The sequence below is a fragment of the Acomys russatus genome, chromosome 24 (assembly GCF_903995435.1).
Source record: "Acomys russatus chromosome 24, mAcoRus1.1, whole genome shotgun sequence".
Taxonomy (NCBI): domain Eukaryota; kingdom Metazoa; phylum Chordata; class Mammalia; order Rodentia; family Muridae; genus Acomys; species Acomys russatus.
Window position 1 is genome coordinate 35,973,415 of NC_067160.1, and position 20,918 is coordinate 35,994,332.

Genomic DNA, 20,918 nt, shown 5'->3' on the forward strand with positions numbered 1-20,918 from the left:
CTGCTTCATGCTGTACGTGGCTGTTGTATTTAGATAGTCATTGAGAGTAAATAATCTGATATACTGCTGGAAACAGACATCCTGAGAGTAATTTTATTTCTGTGTTTTTAAAAAATATTTAAAAGATGAGTGTTAGTATTTTCTAATGCAAAGTTCAGGTTATGAAATAATTAAGTAAACATTAGTCAAGGTAATACTAGATCATTCTTTCCAATGACATGTCTCTTTTAATGTTAGTGATGAGAGTAAAGACTAGTGACATCTTAGGTTGAATTATATTTTTCTATGACATTACTCAATTTATCCCAATTCGTTTCACTTGATACAACAACATGTACAATTTAAACCCCGCCAATAGTAACAACAGGAGGGTTCAGCCACACATACAAAAAAATCTGTTGTTTTCTAATTGGGTCAATGGAAAATAACAAATTCTAATTGCCTAATCATATTTCTTGTAAATATTTTCCTGTATATATTGTTAAAAACATATCTAAACTATACTTCATTGTAAGTGTACTTTAATTAAAATAAACATTAGGGACAGAATTAGGTACAAGAATTGTTTACCAGAATTACTATTTTTAATTCAAGACAGACTGAAATATTTCTATTAAGAAGAAAAATTTGCAAGTCCAGGACAGCCACGGCTACACAGAGAAACCCTGTCTTTAAAACAACAACCAAAAAAGAAAAAAAAAAGAGAAAAATTTGAATATATATGGTAAGGGGGAAAGGAAAGGAGCTATTTTAGAACTGCTGATGAACTTTTCATGATATACCATAAAAACTGAAACCACTCTGATAAAACTGATTTATTTATTCTCCTTAAGAAAAAAAAAATAATGTAACTGTGCTTTCCTAATTGCAAGACAGTAACTCTTATGCAATAAAAGAAATGCCTAAAATAAGGAAATGAGATGCCTCTCTTCAATTTAGGGAAGGCATGTTTCTTAGCTCCTAAAACAGGGTAGTTAATTCTGGAGGTTAATGTAACAAGTAACAATATTATTCAGGTCAGCTTTGAAATTTATTAGAAACCCAAAATGCCATTAAACCGATTTTTATGTTATTTTATTTATACTTAGGATAGTTTAGGATTAACATATAAAATTTTACTTAAACTTTTATTTCTTAAAGTAAAAGCATAGAAATTTGTGAATAACGCAGATTTAAAAGAAGACAAATGCAATTCAGCAGTTTAAAGTTCTTCGCATACATTCTAAATTACAAAAGAAATACAGGAAGATTAAAGACTCAACCCAAATAGGGACTAAAGAAGCATTAATTTCTCTCTAAGTAGAACATCTTATCAGGTAAAACTAACAATGACAGTAATAGGTACCATTTCCTTTGCTCTCATGACCTAAGAGGACATGGATTTACTCAAGTCACTCCATGCATGATCTCTCTCATTCCTGTAGGTGGCGCTTTTGAGCCTAAGTTTGAGAATTGAAGATGTTCAGCAATTCCACACCTAAGGGGCCGATGACAGGAAAGGAGAGGCATGGAAGGAAGCTGAGTCAATGACTGGAGCACTTACCAAGACAAAATTTCAGCCTTGACTTCATTTTCCCCGGAAGGTCAGCAGCAGGGTCAGAAAGAAGGTGGCTGTCTTAGGTGGTCTTGGGCGGCCTCTGAGGGCTTCTGTCCCTTGCCTGCTACCTTTCTTCCTTTGGTTCCCACCATGCTGATGTGCCAGGTAAAGCCCTATCATGGAGGCAGCGCACCTCCTCGTGTAGAGCTTCCAACTTGCAAGCACTGGCTCCCCAACGTGCACAGCAAGACCACCACTCCCGCGACCAGCGCGGGCCACGTGTAGGAAACACCTCAGCCATCCTTGCAAGCCCTTGAATCCCGCCAAGATGGTATTTTAAAGCGCTTGTATGAGTTGAAAGCAGCAGTTGATGGCCTGTCAAAGATGCTTCACACCCCAGATGCAGACTTGTATGTGACCAACATCCTGCCCACTACCTTTAACCACAAATGCAAAGGATTATGGGCCGCTGAAAGACAGCTTGATCAACGCAAACCCAGCCTCCTCGCCCCTCTCCTTGCTTGTGCTGCACAGGCTGCTGTGTGAACACTACAGGGTCCTGTCCACTGTCCACACGCCTTCGTCAGTCAAGAATGCACTCGGGAATCTTCTCAAGTGCTTCGGGAAGCAGGCTAGAAAACAGTCCCGCTACGAATATCTGCTGGGTTTCGCCCTAATGTGGAAGAATGTACCCAAGACACAGATGAAGTTCAGTGTACAGACAACGTGCCCCATTGAAGGAGAAGGGAATATTGCATGTTTCTTGTGCTCTGTTTGGCCAGAAGCATAACACTGTCAACTTAACCCTCATCAGTAGTTGGGTGGCTATTGCCATGTTTAGCTGAAGGAAGGAGCAGTAAAGAACAAGCAGCTGTTTTCTGCTCTATGAACTCTGCTCTGGGCAAGAGTCCGATGCTGGCTGGGAATGAGCTGACTGTGGCAGATGTGGTGCAGTGGTCTGTGCTCCAGCAGACTGGGGGTGGCAGTGGGGCAGCGCCCACCAATGTGCAGCTGTGGCTTAAGTCCTGCGAGAACCTGGCCACCTTCAACACTGCCCTTGAGCTCCTTAAGAGAATTCCAGCAGCTTGCCTTATAGGGCTCCGTATAAGAACAGTACAGCTTCCAGTCTTATTGTCAGGAAAGGGACTTGTTATAGAATCACAACCTTTTAGCTAAGCCAATTGGGAGTCATCAATAAAAGCACCATATAAAAAGGGGTTTTTTTTTTCCAGCCCCCTTTTAGGTTCATATTACTTGCTATTGGTTGATGACAAGAATTTAGGGGAAGTAACAAGAAAGACATCAGTTGTTAGACTAAAAGAGGCACAGAAAATAGAGGTGGCATCTACTTATCTGCTTAGTGGCCCATGATACAAGGACGAAGCATTATTTCTGCTACTCAGCTCGCTGCTTTGTGCCCTAAAGAAAATATGGTCAATGTTTGAGGAGATTCTTTTGATGAATTCATTTTACTGAAATATAACATGAACAGTAAACAAGCACACAAATTAAACATGTGGAGCTTAGAGACCTTTTACAAAGGCAAGGGCAAGGGGAAAAAAAAATCAAAGCAGCATTTAGAGACGCTCCTGGGCCCAGCTTGATGGCAACTTTGACTGCAGTTTTGGGGATGTACACATGTGACGCTGTCTCTAGAGGGCAGAGGTCAGGGAGGACATGGATAATCCTGCAGTGGACACTTGCCAATATAAAAAGGTTAAATAGTCTAAAATGTCAATAGTGCCCAGTTTGAAAAACTGTATTTTACAACACTGGATATATTATTTTTCAGTTTTAACAGGTGGATATTTAAAGAACAAAAATTTGGTGGGAGTGATACACAAAGAAAACAATAAAATTTTTTTTTGTTAACTTTGAAATTTATCATACAAAAATAAGGATGAGTTTCGCAGAAAAAGGCAGGGACCTTTTTAGACATTTTAAATGATACAAACATTTTACATGAGAATTAATACAGTTCCTTGGCTTCTGTGGACATCAGCCATGTAATGCCTACCTCCCAATTTTAAATATTTTCTACAGATTCTGTTAATTTTCTGTAATATGACTCCAGTTTTTTGAAGCCTTCCCTGAGTGTCTTCTGATAGAAAAGTAGCCCGTACTACAATAATCAAACCAGAGTGCTTTAACAACCACGAGCAAAGAAACTGAGGGTGCAACTCTTCTTTGGTGACTTCCTTTATTGAAAACAGTCTCAGCATCTTTAGGACCTACCAAAATATTCAGCCTAAAGAGTCACAGATGTGGGGTGCCAAAGAAGACATGTGACCCTGACACAGCAGATTCGGGAATGTGCTGGACAGTGTGGCTAACTGGGCAGCATTAGCATTAGCTTTGGTCCTGCTAATATTAATCAGTGTCTTAATTTCACTGTTAAATAAAGACAAATGTTGTTTGGCTGTAAGAGCTTTTAACTAATAGAAAAATATTAAGATATGGAAAGAACTTTTAAAAATTCATTTGTATAAAGTTACTGACGATTCAGGAGTAGACCTATGACATGCTATTGACACGACATGTTGGTATTTCTAATGACAATATTTTCGTTAATGCAATGTATTATGCTTTAGACACGGTGGTAAAATTGAGAAATCCAATGTTTTGGTCTTCAGAATGAATATGTTTACACAGAAGGCATTCAATACTGAATGCTAAGAAGTTAAGTAAATTCAAAGTAAAGCCACTGAATTGGACAATGAACTAGTTAAAACGGCAGTATTTTTTGACATGAGAAAATTTGTATAAGAGTGAAAAAGTAGCAGTTTAACAGGGGCAGTGGTTGCCCATTATAGACACATACCTGAGTTTGATATCCAGGATGGACAAATATCTAAAAATAACTGTAGTCACATGAGTGAGACAGATAGAAAGCTAGGTATGACCACACACAAAATTAGCGTATTTTGATTGCTTGGACACAGGGCTTGCGATGTTGCCTAGGCTGGTCTTGAACTTGACTTAAATACTCCTACTTTATTAATTTGTGTGTTCACTGAGTACAAATAGGCATTGTCATGTTTGCATTAGGACAGACCATTTTGTATCTATATTTAACAATTTACATATAACCCAAGACTCCTTCATATCCCCGAGTCAAGAAGGAGGAGGAATCTATCCTCTCTACCTTACCTGCTGGGTAAGGGAACTAATAGCTTACTGTTAGGCTCTCTAAATGAGAAAGAGTATTTAAATAGCAGGTCATCAATGAAGGTTATATCCTCATTTTCTTCTTTTAATATCATTTTAAACTTTAAGCCACATTTAGGAAGTACTCAACAGGTAGTTTTTAACTCACTATAATTTATGTTATTTTAAAAACTAAACCAAAACAAACCTAAAGGCCTTAACAAGAAACACAGAACCTTGTCTGATATGTTTAGTATTGCTCAAAGGTTGGCTATCAGTGATGACATAATTGAGGACTGTTAAGCATTGACTATATACAGTCAGGAGTATTTCACCTTCTCTTTATTGTAAAAGCACACGAATATAAATATGGATACGCAGGAATATGAATGTTTAGCTATTACACTAAATATACCTATTTAATGTCACAGTCCACTTTATTGCATTATATTGTATTGCCATGTTTCAGTATGCTTGTCTTAAAACATCATGATTACAGAGGACTATACTAAAATGACTGTATTTTCTATGTCTACACCTTTATGTCTCCTATCAAACCGAGCATACATACATGATTTAAGCTGAATAAATCAGTGACACATGTCCGAGGAATATCAACAGGGACTTCAATCAACTAACACAGAGAATGAATTTATAGGCAGGCCACTGGATGTGACTGAAGATACTGAAGGAGGAAATCTCTTCTGTATTCCCGACGAAGCTGTCTATTGAATCCCCACAGGTTAAGCGTGCAGAGAACCAGGAGTGGCTCTCACATTCAGTACAGGGCTATGACTAAATCATATGCGCTGAACAGGTGTAACTACAAACTCTGCATGCTGCTACTTTTTTTTTTTTTAATTTTTTGACACCAAGTTCTAACTTTCTTTTAAAAAATACTATATAGTTTAGGGAAACTTTAACAAAATCTGAAGAGCCTATGTGCATGGGATTAACTTATCATATGTAGCCAAGCTTCTGGGAGGTCCCGCTGCACACCTGCTGGCTGCTGACCCAGCATGTCTTTCATAGTCAGACTACAAAAACAGCGAGCATGTTTACTCCTGTCTACTATAATAGTAGAAAGAATAGCTTCATATCTGGGGCGAGACTTGATTATTAAAAGCAAAGCTAACCAAAAGAAAGGTAGGTCAGTATGGATGGAGGAGTATTTCTATTGGCCATAAATGCTCTAAGCCTAAATTACGTAAAATACTTTTACATGGTAACATGTGATTTCCTCATAGAAACTGTCTGGTCACAAAAATGACAATAAACTGTTTACATATTTTATTCAATATATTAAGAGACTGAAATTATTAGTGGGCTTTGAGGAAGCAAAGATCAGCAGAAAATAAAAACGGTTTCCTGAAATACACATTTGCCAATTCTTAGAAAGCTACTAAATATCACAAGGGATTAAATAATTTATAAGCCACACGGGAGAATGAATGCTTGTGGGTGAAGGTTCCATCACACTTACATTAACCAGGTAAAACGGGGGATTTAGATTGAGTAAATGAGTTTCTTGTGTCTTTTGAGACAGCAGGCCATTGTACATCTTTTAACTGCATTCACTTAAAATATTTTGAATTTGTATGTTATGTTATTGTAAAGAAATTCATGTGGCTCACGAATACACTATAAATAACCTTTTCCTGAGGAGAGAGTATTAGTTACCATTAAAATCTTGTTTCATAATTTTATTGGTTTGAATACAAAGGAAGGGACAATTTCTAAGGCTTGGTGTTGTAAAATGAATGTTTTTTTTTTTCTTGCACATATGGAACATTAATGACTTTTATAAGAAAGCCACTCTGGCGCCCAGCTTTGATCACTCCCCCCTGGCAGGGCAGCCTTGCCAGGCCACAGAGGAAGAAGATACAGGTAGTACAGCTGAGATTTGATAGGCTGAGGTCAGATGTTAGGGGAGGAGGGCTCCCCTTTCTGAGGACTGGGAGAGGGAAGGAGGGGGGATGGTAGAGGTAGAGGGAGGGGGATCGGGAGCGGATGAGGGACCAGGCTACATTGGGGATGTGAAGAACTCAAACTGTGGAACAAGGAGGTAACTTACAGTGTTAATCTCACTACATGGGAATAGTTCTGAGACTGGCTGAGAAATTAATGTATATGCGTTGACAATGTTTCTTGATGGCTACAGAATCCCTGGGGTTTATTATTAGGTGCCATTCTTCATGTGGCAGAAATGAAGATTTACAGATGTCTTTTTTTTTTTTTTCTGCTCAGACAAAGAGCAGAGAACCAGCCTTAATTGTTCTGTGCATCATGCACACCTCATATATTTATAATTTTAGGACTGTATAAGGCTTGTGAGAAATTATGTTTTCAGAACAAAAGAACTGGACACTGACGCTCGATCAGACCTAACAGGATTCATTCCTCTCCGCATGCTGGACCCTGACATCCTGCATCCTTCATGTTCCAGCACCAAATGCTTCACTTGCTGTTCATCAGAACAGGACAGCTCCCAGGACAGTTTCAAAGAAAGCTGGCAATCCCAATTGGTCCAGCATTTAATACTGTCATACACAGAACTCTAATTAAGTCCAAAATGTCTCAACATTTAGAAATTAGACAACAAATGTTATTCCTAGCTTGTTTAACCATTTCCCCCAATTTTATTTGGGCCCCTACAAAGGTATTATTCATCCCAAATTAGCTGGAAGAAACCTTAAGAAACTCCATTTCCTTTAAGCGGAGTTTTGGGTGACTGTTCAGGCAGCAAACTGTCTCTGTCATCTTCTCATTCAGGAAGCTGCTAACCTGCACTCCCTGTATATTCAGAAAATCAAGTTTATTCCTTTTCAAGTCTCTGATGGGGTTGAAGACCAGATAGTTTAGTTTTACAATTAAGCTTAGCTGTTTAGGGGTTAAGATGGTTTTGGGTCTAGTTAGATGTTTTAAGTTGATAAGGATGAGATAGGATAATGATTTACATTCAGAATTTTAGATGCACCAAGATAAGAACGATGTTTTATTCCAGGCTGCCAAATACAAATAGACAAAACACTATTAATGTAACATTTATATAATTCCTGATTGTTTCGTGGTTCTTCTTGCTGCAGGCAATTTATTGTATATATGTGTAATAATATAAATGTGCATGTAAAAAATAAAAAGATAAGTAAAAATAAATTAAAATGAAATAAAAAAAGCCTTTGACTTGTAGTGGGCATATTCACATTTTAAAAATGTGTTCTCTTCCACTGGCAATGGGCAAAGAGACACCCTGTTTGGTGGTGTTTTTCTTACATCAGTCAGGATCAGAGCAGATGGCATTCCTTCATTCATCCTAGCTTTGATGCCTGGCTTCGCAGCAAAGCTGTCTTATGGGTAGGACTCATAAAAATCAAATCAAATCAAACACAGGCAGTGCTTAGTGGCAGGAGGAAGACAAGCCTTCATTTTGCCATGCTACCAAGTCCCGCCCTCCTGTGCACAGCACAGGTGTATAAAGACATCTGCTTGCCGCTACGCCATGTAGCACAATGGAGAACATTACCCAGGGGCCCGGCAGTCACGTGGCCAGCCTGGAGCAGGAGTCACCACAATAATCATATATGTGGCAGAAGATAAGACAGAAAGAGAAATGGAATAGCTTGACCATTTTTTAAAAATCACTACATACTATGATAGTATGCTTATTTAATTTTTTCATCATGCCCTATTATTTTATTGGTTTTTCACCCAGAGTTTTTAAATATTGTCAAAGAATTATCTCATTACTTTTTGATCTTTCCCTTTTTAATTATAGGAGATCAGCCTATATAGCATATAGATATTTTATATGCAAAATGGATTGTTGTTGTCTGATTATACATTGCACATTTAAACCTAAATCTTTTTTTAATATATTTTATTAATTCCTTCATATTACATCTCAATTTTTATCCCATCCCTTGTATCCTCCCATTCCTCCCTCCCTCCCATTTCCCCCTTACTCCCCTCCCCTATGACTGTGACTGAGGGGGACCCTCTCTCCCTCTATATGCTCCTCTCTCCCTCTATATGCTCATAGGGTATCAAGTCTCTTCTTGATAGCTTGACCATTATTAAGAGATGCAACTGGAGGGTGAAAAAGCCTGTTGTGAGTGGCCAGCCCTGCCACCTGGGGCCATGGTGAGGCCCAAGTGTTCTACCAAGGGCCATGTCTGGGTCTGTGGCTACTGCAGGGGCAAGGGATGGTGTTGATGACTGTGGCTCATATTACCATATGGGGACGTCTCTGGTCAGGGCAGCTGTGGGCCATGTGGATGTCCATGGGCTGCAGAGCTCTGGAGAGTGGACCCAGGCAGCACAGTGGAACTGGTCCTGGTGTCAGGGATGTTGGTCAGCCACCCAGAGAGTGTGAGGGTGGGAGAACTGCCTCTCACAGTCAGGAAAGCTGCATACCAAAGCCATAAGATCAGGATAACTACCGCTGTCCCTCACTAGTTGCAGCACTTGAAAGAGCTGGCCCTGCACCTCATCTGATCGGTACAGAACTGACTCTGGTAGTGGGGGCACAGGTGATCCAGCCCCCAGGGTGTGACTGAGGGGGAGCTGGCCCCACCACTCATCTGTTGTGAGGTGGCATGGTAGGGGGTAATGCCCAACTCCTTCTCCCCTCACCACATGTGGCAGTTGGGAGAGCTGGCCCTGGGGTCAGGAGAGCAGGAGAGTTAGACCTGTCTTTTACTGGCTTGGCAGTCAGAAGAGTGGGTTTTACACCTCACCTGGACAACACAATAGACCTGGCCCTTATGTTGAAAGGCACAGGCAAGCCAGCCCTGAGGTTGTAAAAGCAGGAGAGCTGGCCCAGGCCCTCCTAGGTTGCAGCAAAGTGAGCCCTGTGCCTTGAATGGGCAACATATAGAGCTGGTCTTGGATACATGGTGCAGGTGAGTTGGATCAGAGGGCATAAGAGCATCAGAGCTGACCAAGCCTCTCACAGATGGGTGGCCTTGAAGAGCAGTGTTGGAGAACTAGCCCTAGTGGTGTAGAGGGAGCACTTGCCAGCCCAGCTACCACCCATGCCTAGATCCAGGGCTCTGACTTGGCCCATCTCCAAATCAGTATCATCTGCAAACTGTTGGGACATGTGAAAGGGCCAGTCGTATTGATCCAAGGCTGCAGGATATCCAAAACACAGGGCAACAACAGGATGACCAGGAGGAGTCCCGATAAGGAGCCAGTATTGATGGTGTCACAGACGCTAGAGACCTTGATTCAGACCAATGACTCATTGCAACGAACATTTGCATGTTGATGTATGGACAAAGGACATGCTGTGCAACACACCCTGACACGCTAGAGTGTCTGCGATGAGAGGTTTTTCTATGCTTTTTGTTTGTGGGTGTGTTTGGAAGTGCAAAGGATGCATACTAGGGGCAGGGAGATGAGCAGGACTGGGTACATGAGGTGAAGCTCATGAAGCATCAACAATATGTTAAAAGCTGTGTCCCAAATTGCTTAGTGTAAATTTAAACGTACTGAAAAGCTGCAGGAACGGCTAGAATTATCACTCCCTTCATTCAGAGCTCGGAAATACTGACAAGTAATGAATCCATTACTTCTGTATCCCCACCAGTCATCCATCTATACCCGTATCTTTATCTATATCCATCTATCTATCCACCCTACTTTGCTTTTCTGAATCCTTGGAGAATAAGCTGAGAAATAATTCCAATTTCCCTTTGCATAGTTTACTTCAGTGTTCATTTCTTATAATATGGAAATTCCTTCACAAGCCCATAATATAATGGTATGAACCAAGAGCATATTGTCCATTCCACAGTAATTATCCTAATAGTGCTCTTTGCAGCATTTCAATTTCCTCTAACCCCAGGACCTGGGTCCAATCTATTATTATATGTTAGATATAACTTTTAAGTATTTTTCATTTTATTTAAAATGGAACTGTTTCTCTACCTTTCTTAGTCTTTCTTGATTTTTATATTTTTGAACATAAGTGAATTAATTTTTAAAATATGTCTTATTTAAAGTTTGATTATTCCTCATGATTATACTTAGAGCTGCATTTTGGTAGAAATACTATGGAGCCATTGATGTATCCTTTTTAGTGTCTTATATCAGGGGCACATCAACTATAGTTTACGTATCTATTTCTTTAGGAACTGAATGTGAAGCTCAAAGATTGGCTGGCAAGCCACTGGGATCCCCAGGCCTGTGCCTCTCTGGAGATAGGCCTGTGCCATGGTGGGCTACATACGTGGGTGCTGGGGATAGAACTCAGCTCCCCATGCTTACATGGCAAGCACTTTACTGACTGAGCCATCTTCCCAGTCTCAAGTGTCAGTTTAATTCAATATGCTTGGTTTTCTCTTTTTGTAGTTTTGAAAATGTAATTATTACAAACATGGAGTGATTTTTTTTTTTTGCAATGTCAAATTATTAGCTCTTTTAGAGTAAGTAACTTGTGAGAACATACTTTAAAACTCACATAAAATTAGTGAAAAAATTTACTGAGTAATTTTAACATCTACTAATTTTCCAACTTCATTACCCACTTTGTTAGCTGCTATGACAAAAGAAGACCATTCATTTATATTATACACACATAGCCACCCCCTCCCTTTGGATGTTGGGGAATTAAATTCAGTGCCCTGTGCGTACCAATAGAAAATGGTATGTTTGGATAGTTTTTTTTTTTTGACTCATAATGCTTTGTCCGAGGTTTGTTTGTTTGTTTGTTTAACTTTATAGTTTTTTTTTGGCGTATGTATTATGGTTTCTGGTTTGGAGTCTTGATGGGATTTCTGTTTGTGCAAATGTGTGTATCTCTGCATCTACATGAGTTTCTTCTTTTTTTTCTACATGAGTTTCTTGGGACTCTGCTTTGCCTCTTTGTTTGTTTTGCCCTATTTAAAAAACTTTCCCCATTCTTATTTTGCTCTTATCATATTATTAATTTTTAAAATTAATAATATAGATTAATAATATAGATGGGGGATAGGAAAACGTAATCAGAATATAGTATATGAAAGAAAATCTATTTTCTTTCTTTCTTTCTTTCCTTCCTTCCTTTCTTCCTTCTTTCTTTCTATTTTGGTCATTTTTGGTTCTTTGAGACAGAGTTTTTCTGTGTAGGCTTGACTGTCCTGGACTTGCTTTGTAGACCAGGCTGACCTCAAAACCATAGAGATCTGCCTGCCTCTGTTTCCCCTAGTGCTGGGAGTACATGCATACGCCACCACACCTGGTAAGAAGATCTATTTTCAATAAAATTAGAAACCGCCCCCAATCACACATATAGTATTTTCACTATAAAAGATCCAATTAAACATGGAACTGTTATAGGATGTTTCAACTTAAGACTTTCCTCCCATGTATTATACTACTGTTTGGTTTTAAATCTTTGTCCTTTTTTTTTCTTTCTCTCAACAGAGATATTAAAATTACCGAATTACAGCTGGGCTTGGTGATGCACGCCTTTAATCCCAGTACTCAGCAGGCAAAGGCAGGTGGATCTCTGTGAGGTCGCCGCCAGCCTGGTCTACAAAGAGAGTTCAAGGACAGCCAGGGCTATTACACAGAGAAAGCATCCAAACCCCTAAAAAGAAAGAAAAAAAAAAAAAGAAAAGAAAAGAAAAAAAAAAAGAAAGAAAATTACTGAATTACAATATCGCATAATTAGAAGTATGTGTTTTCCAGGCTATATACTGAGGATCACTTAATATATATGGTACAGACATAGAAACACGGAAAACTTTAATTTATATTCGTCTTTTAGAAATTCACATGTAAATGAACAAAACATGCTTAAAAACTCCCAAATATGAACAAAGAACTGAAGAATAAACATTTTCCATTTATATGTTATATATTTATTTGTGTGTACATATGTGTTCATGCCATAGTACACCTGTAGAACCAGAGAGCAACTTGTAGTTAACTCTTTCCTAACCTCTGGGTTCCTGGGACTGAGCTCATGCTGTCAGGCTTGCTGCAAACATCTTTTACCTGAGCCATCTCGCCAAAAAGTACACGACGAACATCTAGTTGTGAGACAGAGAGAGTCTCATCCTTTGCAAAAGAGTCACAATGATGTAAAAGAAAGTTGGCCGCAGGGATTAGCAAAGCCGACCTCTGATGTGTCTGGAGGGGATTTCTAGAGAGAATTAGCCACGTGGGGACTGTTCACCTACATGTGGGCAGCAGTAATTCACTGGCTGGCACTCCTGAGGGAATCCCACTAGTAAAGGCATTTGCTCTGCTTTCTACTCAACACAAAGGGAATACTCTCTCTATCATGTCCTCTGTTACGATGTTTTGCCTTACCACAGGCCCCAAAGCAATGGAACCAGCTGACCAGGATGACAGTAAGTCAAAATACCGACCCCCCCTTACATCCATGAAATACAATCTGTGTTGTCCAGATATTTTTGGCTGTGTTCTTCTACTGCATCATGGCTGACTAACCAGATACAGCTACTTATACTCACTTGACTTAGACTTAAGAGTTTATCTCTTAGGAAAAGCTGACTTCCCCTCCCCCAACAGCTATTAAATTCCAATAGCCCCTAGACTAGGGGTGGGACATTATGTCTAATTCCTTTCTCTTAGGCTTGCACAGGTCTTGTGCATTCTGTCGTACCACTGTGAGTTCATTTGTGCAGCCAGTATTTTCTTGCTATCTACCTCCTCCAGCTCTTACACTCTTCTGCCCCCATTTCCATGATGACACCTGAGTCTTGGAGGAAGGGAGTAAAATATAAATGTCCCATTTAGGTCTGAGAATGCTGTCGTCTCTTAATCTCTGCTCCTTAGCTGGAACTGCAGGAGAAGGATGAATATGATCAAAATACATTGTACCTATCCATATTCGTTGCTGTTCTGTTAACAGTCATGGAAATTGGAAACAGCTAAGACATCCATCAACTGATGAATGGATAATGAAAACATAGTACCTTTACACATGGGATATTTTTACGCTGTTAAGAAAAATAAATTATAACATTTTCAGGTAAATGGATGGACCTAAAAATGAAATGATAACATTTTCAGGTAAACTGATGGACCTAGGAACAATTGTAATTAGTAGGTAACCTAGACCCAGCAAGACAAGCACTGCATGCTTTCTGTTCTATGTGGATGCTGGCTCTTATCCCGTAGATATGAATGTTTCATTTAGAATACCCACAGAGGTTAGGTAGCTAGTAAGGGACCAGAGGGGAGAAGAGGTTTTTTGTTGTTGTTGTTTTCCCAGACAGAGTTTCTATATGTAGCACTGGCTGTCCTGGAAAACATTCTGTAGACCAGGCAGGCCTGGAACTCTATAGAGATTTTCCTGCTTCTGTCTCCCTAGTGCTGGGGATTAAAGACATGCACCACCACTGCCCAACTGCGAAGGGGCACTGTTATATGAGTCTCAAAGGATAAATAAATATCAAAAACTCATATTATATGAAATTCTCTGTCAAAAATCAAGAGTCCATGGGTGTGTATAGGATTATTTCTAGGTCTTTGGCTTGATTAAATTGATCAACTAGCCTATTTCTATACCAGTATCATGCCATTTTTATTACTGTTGCTCTATAGTACAGCTTGAGATCCAGGATGGAGATTCCTCCAGAAGATCCTTTGTTATAATTTTATTTTACTAGTAAATAATACTTTTATTATTATTAGCTATTCTGGGTTTTTGGTTTTACCATATGAAGTTGAGAGCTGATCTTCCAAGGTCTGTGAAGATTTGTGCGGGCACTTGCTGAGAAGCGCACTGAACCTGTACCTTGCTTTTGGTGAGATGGCCATCTTTACTGTGCCGACTCACTCTCCTGATCTTCCAAGGTCTGTGAAGACTTGTGCGGGCACTTGCTGAGAAGCGCATTGAACCTGTACCTTGCTTTTGGTGAGATGGCCATCTTTACTGTGCCGACTCACTCTCCTGATCTTCCAAGGTCTGTGAAGACTTGTGCGGGCACTTGCTGAGAAGCGCACTGAACCTGTACCTTGCTTTTGGTGAGATGGCCATCTTTACTGTGCCGACTCACTCTCCTGATCTTCCAAGGTCTGTGAAGACTTGTGCGGGCACTTGCTGAGAAGCGCACTGAACCTGTACCTTGCTTTTGGTGAGATGGCCATCTTTACTGTGCCGACTCACTCTCTGATCTTCCAAGGTCCGTGAAGATTTGTGCGGGCACTTGCTGAGAAGTGCACTGAACCTGTACCTTGCTTTTGGTGAGATGGCCATCTTTACTGTGCCGACTCACTCTCCTGATCCATGGGCATGAGGCGTCTTCCCATCCTATGAAATAGTTCTCATTTCCTTTGTTCAGAGATTTGAAGTCTTCTTCAAGCACGTCTTTCACTTTCTTGGTTAGAGTCACGCCAAAATACTTTATATTGTTTGTGGCTATTGCGAAGGGTGTCGTTGCCCTAACTTCTTTCTAAGCTTGTTTGTCATTTGTATACAGCAGGGCTAATGATTTTTTAGTTGATTTTGTATCCAGCCACTTTGCTGAAGGTGTTATCAGCTGCAGGAGTTCCTGCCACTTAAGTATACTATAATATCATCTGTGACTAGTGATAGTTTGACTTCTTCCTTTCCAATTTGTATCATCTTGATCTCCTTTAGTTGTCTTATTGCTGTAGCTAGGACTTCAAGTACTATATTGAAGAAATATTGAAGAAATATATATGAAGAAAAATGTCCACAGAGAGAGTGGACAGCCTTGTCTTGGCCCTGATTTCAGTGGAATTGGTTTAAGTTTCTCTCCATTTAGTTTGATGTTGGCTATAGGCTTGCTGTATATTGCCTTTATTATGGTTAGGTATGTGCCTTGTATTCCTGCTCTCTCCAAGACTTTAAATATGAATGGGTGTTGGATTTTGTCAAATGCCTTTTAGGCATCTAAGGAGACGATCATGTGCGCTTTTTCTTTCAGTTTGTTCATATGATGGATTACACTGATGGATTTCCATATATTGAAGCACCTCTGCATACCGAGGATGAAGCCTTCTTGGTCATGGTGGATTATATTTTGATTTTTTCTTGGATTCGGTTTGCGATTATTTTATTGAGTATTTTTGCATCTGTGTTCATAAGAGAATTTGGTCTTTGTGTGGCTTAGGTATCAAGGTGACTGTGGCCTCATAGAATGAGTTTGGCGATGTTTCTTCTGATTCTATTTTGGAAAATAGTTAGAAGAGAATTGGTATTAGCTCTTCCCTGGAGGCCTGGTAGAATTCTGTCCTGAATGCGTCTTGCCCTGGGCTTTTTTGGGTTGGAAGACTTTTTATGACTGCCTCTATTTCCTTAGGAGATAGCATCTTCAACAAATGGTGCTGGTCTAACTGGATGTCTATATGTAGAAAGATGCAAACAGATCCATACTTATCACCCTGCACAAAACTAAAGTCCAAGTGGATTAAAGACCTCAACATAAAACCAGAGACACTAATTCTGTTAGAAGAAAAAGTGGGGAAGAACCTTGAACTCATTGGTACAAGAGACAACTTCCTGAACAGAACTCCAACAGCCCAGGCTCTAAGGTTAGTAATCAATAAAAGGGACCTCATGAAACTGAAACTCTTCTGTAAAGCAAAGGGTACTATCAACAGAACAAAGGTGCAGCATACAGATTGTGAAAAGATCTTCACCAAGCCTACAATCTTAACCTTTCACCAACTCTGACAAAGGGCTAACATCCAAAGTATGTAAAGAACTCAAGAGATTAAGCACCACCAAACCAAATAACCCAATTAAAAAAAATGAGGTAGAGAGCTAAACCGAGGAATATGGAATGGCTGAGAAACACTTAAAGAAATGCTCAACATCCCTAGTGATCAGGGAAATGCAAATCAAAACCACTCTAAGATTCTCTCTTTCACCCATCAGAGTGGCTAAAATAAAAAACTCAAGGGACAGCATGTGCTGGCAAAGATGTGGAGAAAGGGGAACACTCTTCCATTGCTGGTGGGAGTGCAAACTTGTACAAGTACTTTGGAAATCAATCTGGTGCTTTCTCAGGAAATTGGGAATAGTGCTACCTCAATACCCAGCTTTTCCACTCCTGGGCATATACCTGAAAGATGCTCCACCATACAACAAGGATATTTGCTCAACTATGTTTATAGCAGCTTTCTTTGTAATAGTCAGAATCTGGAGATAGCCCAGATGTCCCTCAACTGAAGAATGTATAAAGAAACTCTGGTACAGCCAGGCGTGGTGGCAAACCCCTTTAATCTCAGCACTCCAGAGGCAGGTAGATCTATGAGTTTGAGGCCAGCCTGGTCTACAAAGCAAGTCCTGGATAGCCAAGGCTACACAGAGAAACCCTGTCTTAAAAGAGTGAGTGGTGGGGGGAGGGAGAAACTGTGGTACATTTACACAATGGAATACTATTCAGCTATCAAAAACAAGAAAATCTTGAAATTTGCAGGCAAATGGATGGAACTAGAAACAATCATCCTGAGTGAGGTAACACAGACCTAGAAAGACACACACGGCATATACTCACTTATAAGTGGATATTAGCCCAACATAGATGTCCTCTGAGAGACTCCACCCTGAGGGTGACAGGGACAGATACTGGGACTTGCAGCAGGACTCTGGGCGAAGAGCTGCAAATTGTATGGAAGAGTTGAGGCATAGAAGGGGCATTGTCAGGGGCTCCAGATGGAGACTTTCAAGGTTGGCTGATATGGACCCAAGGGTGCTGCACAAAATGATGCACCAACCAAGGACAATGCAAGCAGAGGACATAGAGCCCCTGTTCAGGTGTAGGCAATAGATAGCTCATTCTCCACATGGGGAGGCCAGGTGGGGGCAAAGTGGGGGACTGCGTCTGACAAGAACTCTGGTGCCTGCCATTTGATCACTGTTCTCTAGTGGAGAGGTCCTGTGGGAACGCATAAGGGATGCAGACTATCCAGATGAGACCTGATAGGCTGTGATCAGATGGTGGGGGAGGAGATCCCCACTGTCAGAGGTCTAGGGGAGGGGAAAGATCGGAAAAAGGAGAGAAGGTAGAAACAAGAAGATAAGAGTTAGGGGATAACAATCTGGATGTAATGTGAATACATTATAATAATAATAAAAATAAATAATTAAAAAAGAAAAAGAAAATTTCAAGGAACTAATAAAAAAAATACATCCTTCTCAGATGAGAAGAGTTCATATAAACTATCAATGTATACAGGAATGACTCTTCCCTGAGGACTATCCATGCAAACTTCCAAAGGAGGAGAACATCAACAGTCCTACCCAACTATGATGCCTATGAACCCAAATCACCAGCAGATCTCTATTTGGACTTAAGACCCACTCAACAAGAGGGGAAAATGCCTCATGGATCTTATAGGAGAACACGCATCCACCACTTTGACAAGCCACATAATCCCTAACAACAATCTAAGCAATGGTTCTTACATCCATAGGTGAGTGTGGCCCTCATCAAGGAAACTTATCTTTGCAATGGACAGAGACCACCATAGAAAACCAGAGCCAATCAAAATGCAGAGTTGTGGACCCCAGTCCCACTGGGTACCTAAGGATCAGGAAACATTGAAGAAGATGGGGCGGAAAGATGAGAGGATCAGGGAGTTTGCTGTGAGACTGTATCTCCTGGTAATGTCAGAAGTTACTTATACCCACAAACTCTTAGTAGCATAACTGCTTACACATGAGCTGAACAAGCACAACACTGATGGACATGTCACAGTAGATGGGGGAAAGACTAGGAGGCCCCAATCCTACACAAGAACAATAGGGAATTAAAGAACACTGGGGGCAGGGGAAATAGTCTCCCCAGGAAAAAGCACAATTGGTTATACAACACCAATGGTCACCCCTAAAAGCATTATATAGAACGAACAGGTTATATTTAGGAATATGCATATATAAATATGTATATACACACACATATATAAACATGTAGGCATGCTAAAATTAATCAATGTAAAAAGGGCCATGAATAAGAAAAAAGGCAAGGAGGGGTACATGGGAGGGAAGACAGGAACAGGAGAATGATGGAATTATAGTCTCAACTTTTTAGTTGTGTTGTCAGGAATTTTGTCACATTCATGGGAAACTGAGTAACACACAGAATTACATTCCTATTGGCCTGACTATAATGCGAGCCACAGTCTTGACCTATGTAAAGCATAGATGCTGTACTAGCAGGTATTGGATAATTTTGTATTTAGAATATCCTACTGCTTGAAAAAGCCTTTGTGACAGTTTTCAACAGTGCTCAGGAAAACTCAGAGCTAGATTTACTATTTAACTGTAGGAAGTCTGCAGTCTGTCACCCACACCCATCCCTCTCATAGGAACCCACATTCTGCATCCATGGAAGTACTGGTTCTAAGCCCGCTTCTTAGGCTTGTCTGTTGCCTAACTGACCTTGTCTAGTTACCGTTTATCTACTTGCATTCCTTACTTATTTCTGATTCTCCCTGCACTTCCGGATTGAGTCACAGCACTCGATTTCTAGTTTAAAGCTAGCTCATTCTGGTAGTCTGCCCTGGTACTTTGTGGCTTTCTCTAGTTGTACAAAGAAACCTATCAATTAGTTTGGTGAGCTTATTTAACAGCAAAGGACAGACAAAACTAGAAATCTGATTTTTAGCACGCTGTATTTTAATTTCTCTGCAGGGACTAGTGATATAATTTTATTTCTTACCTAGTTTGACTTAAACTTAAATTATAAACATTGACCAGTACATTCTAACTATAACATAAAAGTAGCTTTTTTTCATTTGATTATTTAAAAATGCCTTCAAGAATATTTTAATAGCAACCTTGAAAATGATTACATATAGGATTTTTAAAATACCACAGTATCAAGCAGTGAGCTCCCTGCAATTCTATCACGGAGAACTAGTGATTTAAGAGCAAGTATCAGCAATGCAGCACACACCCTGCCTTCACTTTCAATATCTAGGTCACACAGACTACTCTGAATACTGTGAATAGAAAGAAAAAAGCAGGAGGATTTCGAGAGAGCCACCGAGAAACCATAATGACATTTGAATAATGAGAAAAATAGCACAACATGGTTTTAAAATAATAATTTCTATGTAAAATAACAGATAATACCTTAAATATGAACTTCTTTATTATGTAAACTGAACAAAACCTTTGAGAAGCATTATTTACTTAATATAATGTCTTTTGTCTCCACCACAGATGTGTGTGTGTGTGTGTGTGTGTGTGTGTGTGTATGTGTGTACTGAACAGCCAGAAGCAGACAAAAAGGGCATGTACTGAAAATAAATGCATTGCTAATCAAAAAGCATATGCAATTTTCAGAGAAATCCTGCAGCAGTGAGCAGCAATCTGAAACTACAGCTTCTATTTACAGCAAAGGCAAATGAATATAGTAATAATTATATCTAAAATTATTTTTATTTACAAGAAAATCTTAGAGTATGTATAATATATTTTAATTATGAAAAATGCCTAATTCTTTAGAAATTTCATAATAATTCTGTTGTTACCTATATTGAGTCTAAATGATCTTAATCTATTTTATTATTTCTCTTGAAATATGGTGAATTTTTTATCGTATAGATTTAAAACATCTTGCTTTTTCCCCAAACTGTATATAACGGATAAGAAACAAACATATTCCTCAGCAGAACGGAGATCCCCAACAACCTATAACAATAAGTATAACCTTCATATCCATTAAGTTATTATTTTTATTAAATTATAATTACACCACTTACCCCTTCCCTTTTCTCCCACTCATGTCCCACTACCCCTACTCTCTGTCAATTTTATGGCCACTTTTCTTTATTTTTAAGGGAGATTAAAAATGCAGTTTTTGCCAGGCGGTGGTGGCTCATGCCTTTAATCCCAGCACTTAGGAGTTCAAGGCCAACCTGGTCTACAAAGCGAGTCCAGGACAGTCAAGGCTACACAGAGAAACCCTGTCTCGAAAGACAAACAAACAAACAAACAAAAATTGCAGTTTTCTTAACCTGTCTGAAAAAAGCCTTTCACTTTGCAAGCACAACAGTTAAGAAGAGCAACACACACACACACACACACACACACACACACACACACACACACACACAAAACCCTAAGGAATACATACAAACATAACCTTATAAAGATAGGATCCACATTATCAAAAATATCTCCAATCAATGCAATCTCTTTAATGTAAACACTAATAAAGTACTCAACCACATAAGAAAGCACGAAAACACCAGAACACATACGGTTCTACTATGTTAGCTTATGTTGCCACAATTC

The 20,918-nt window shown here is 39.7% G+C and overlaps 1 protein-coding gene and 1 pseudogene across 3 annotated transcripts in view; one reads left to right on the plus strand and one right to left on the minus strand.

The window, feature by feature from the left end:
• The window catches only part of Mbd5 (methyl-CpG binding domain protein 5), a 144,393-nt gene that overhangs the window by 113,715 nt on the left and 9,760 nt on the right, over nucleotides 1-20,918 (minus strand). The window lies entirely within an intron of this gene.
• Nucleotides 1,688-2,713, plus strand: LOC127206968 (aminoacyl tRNA synthase complex-interacting multifunctional protein 2-like; annotated as a pseudogene).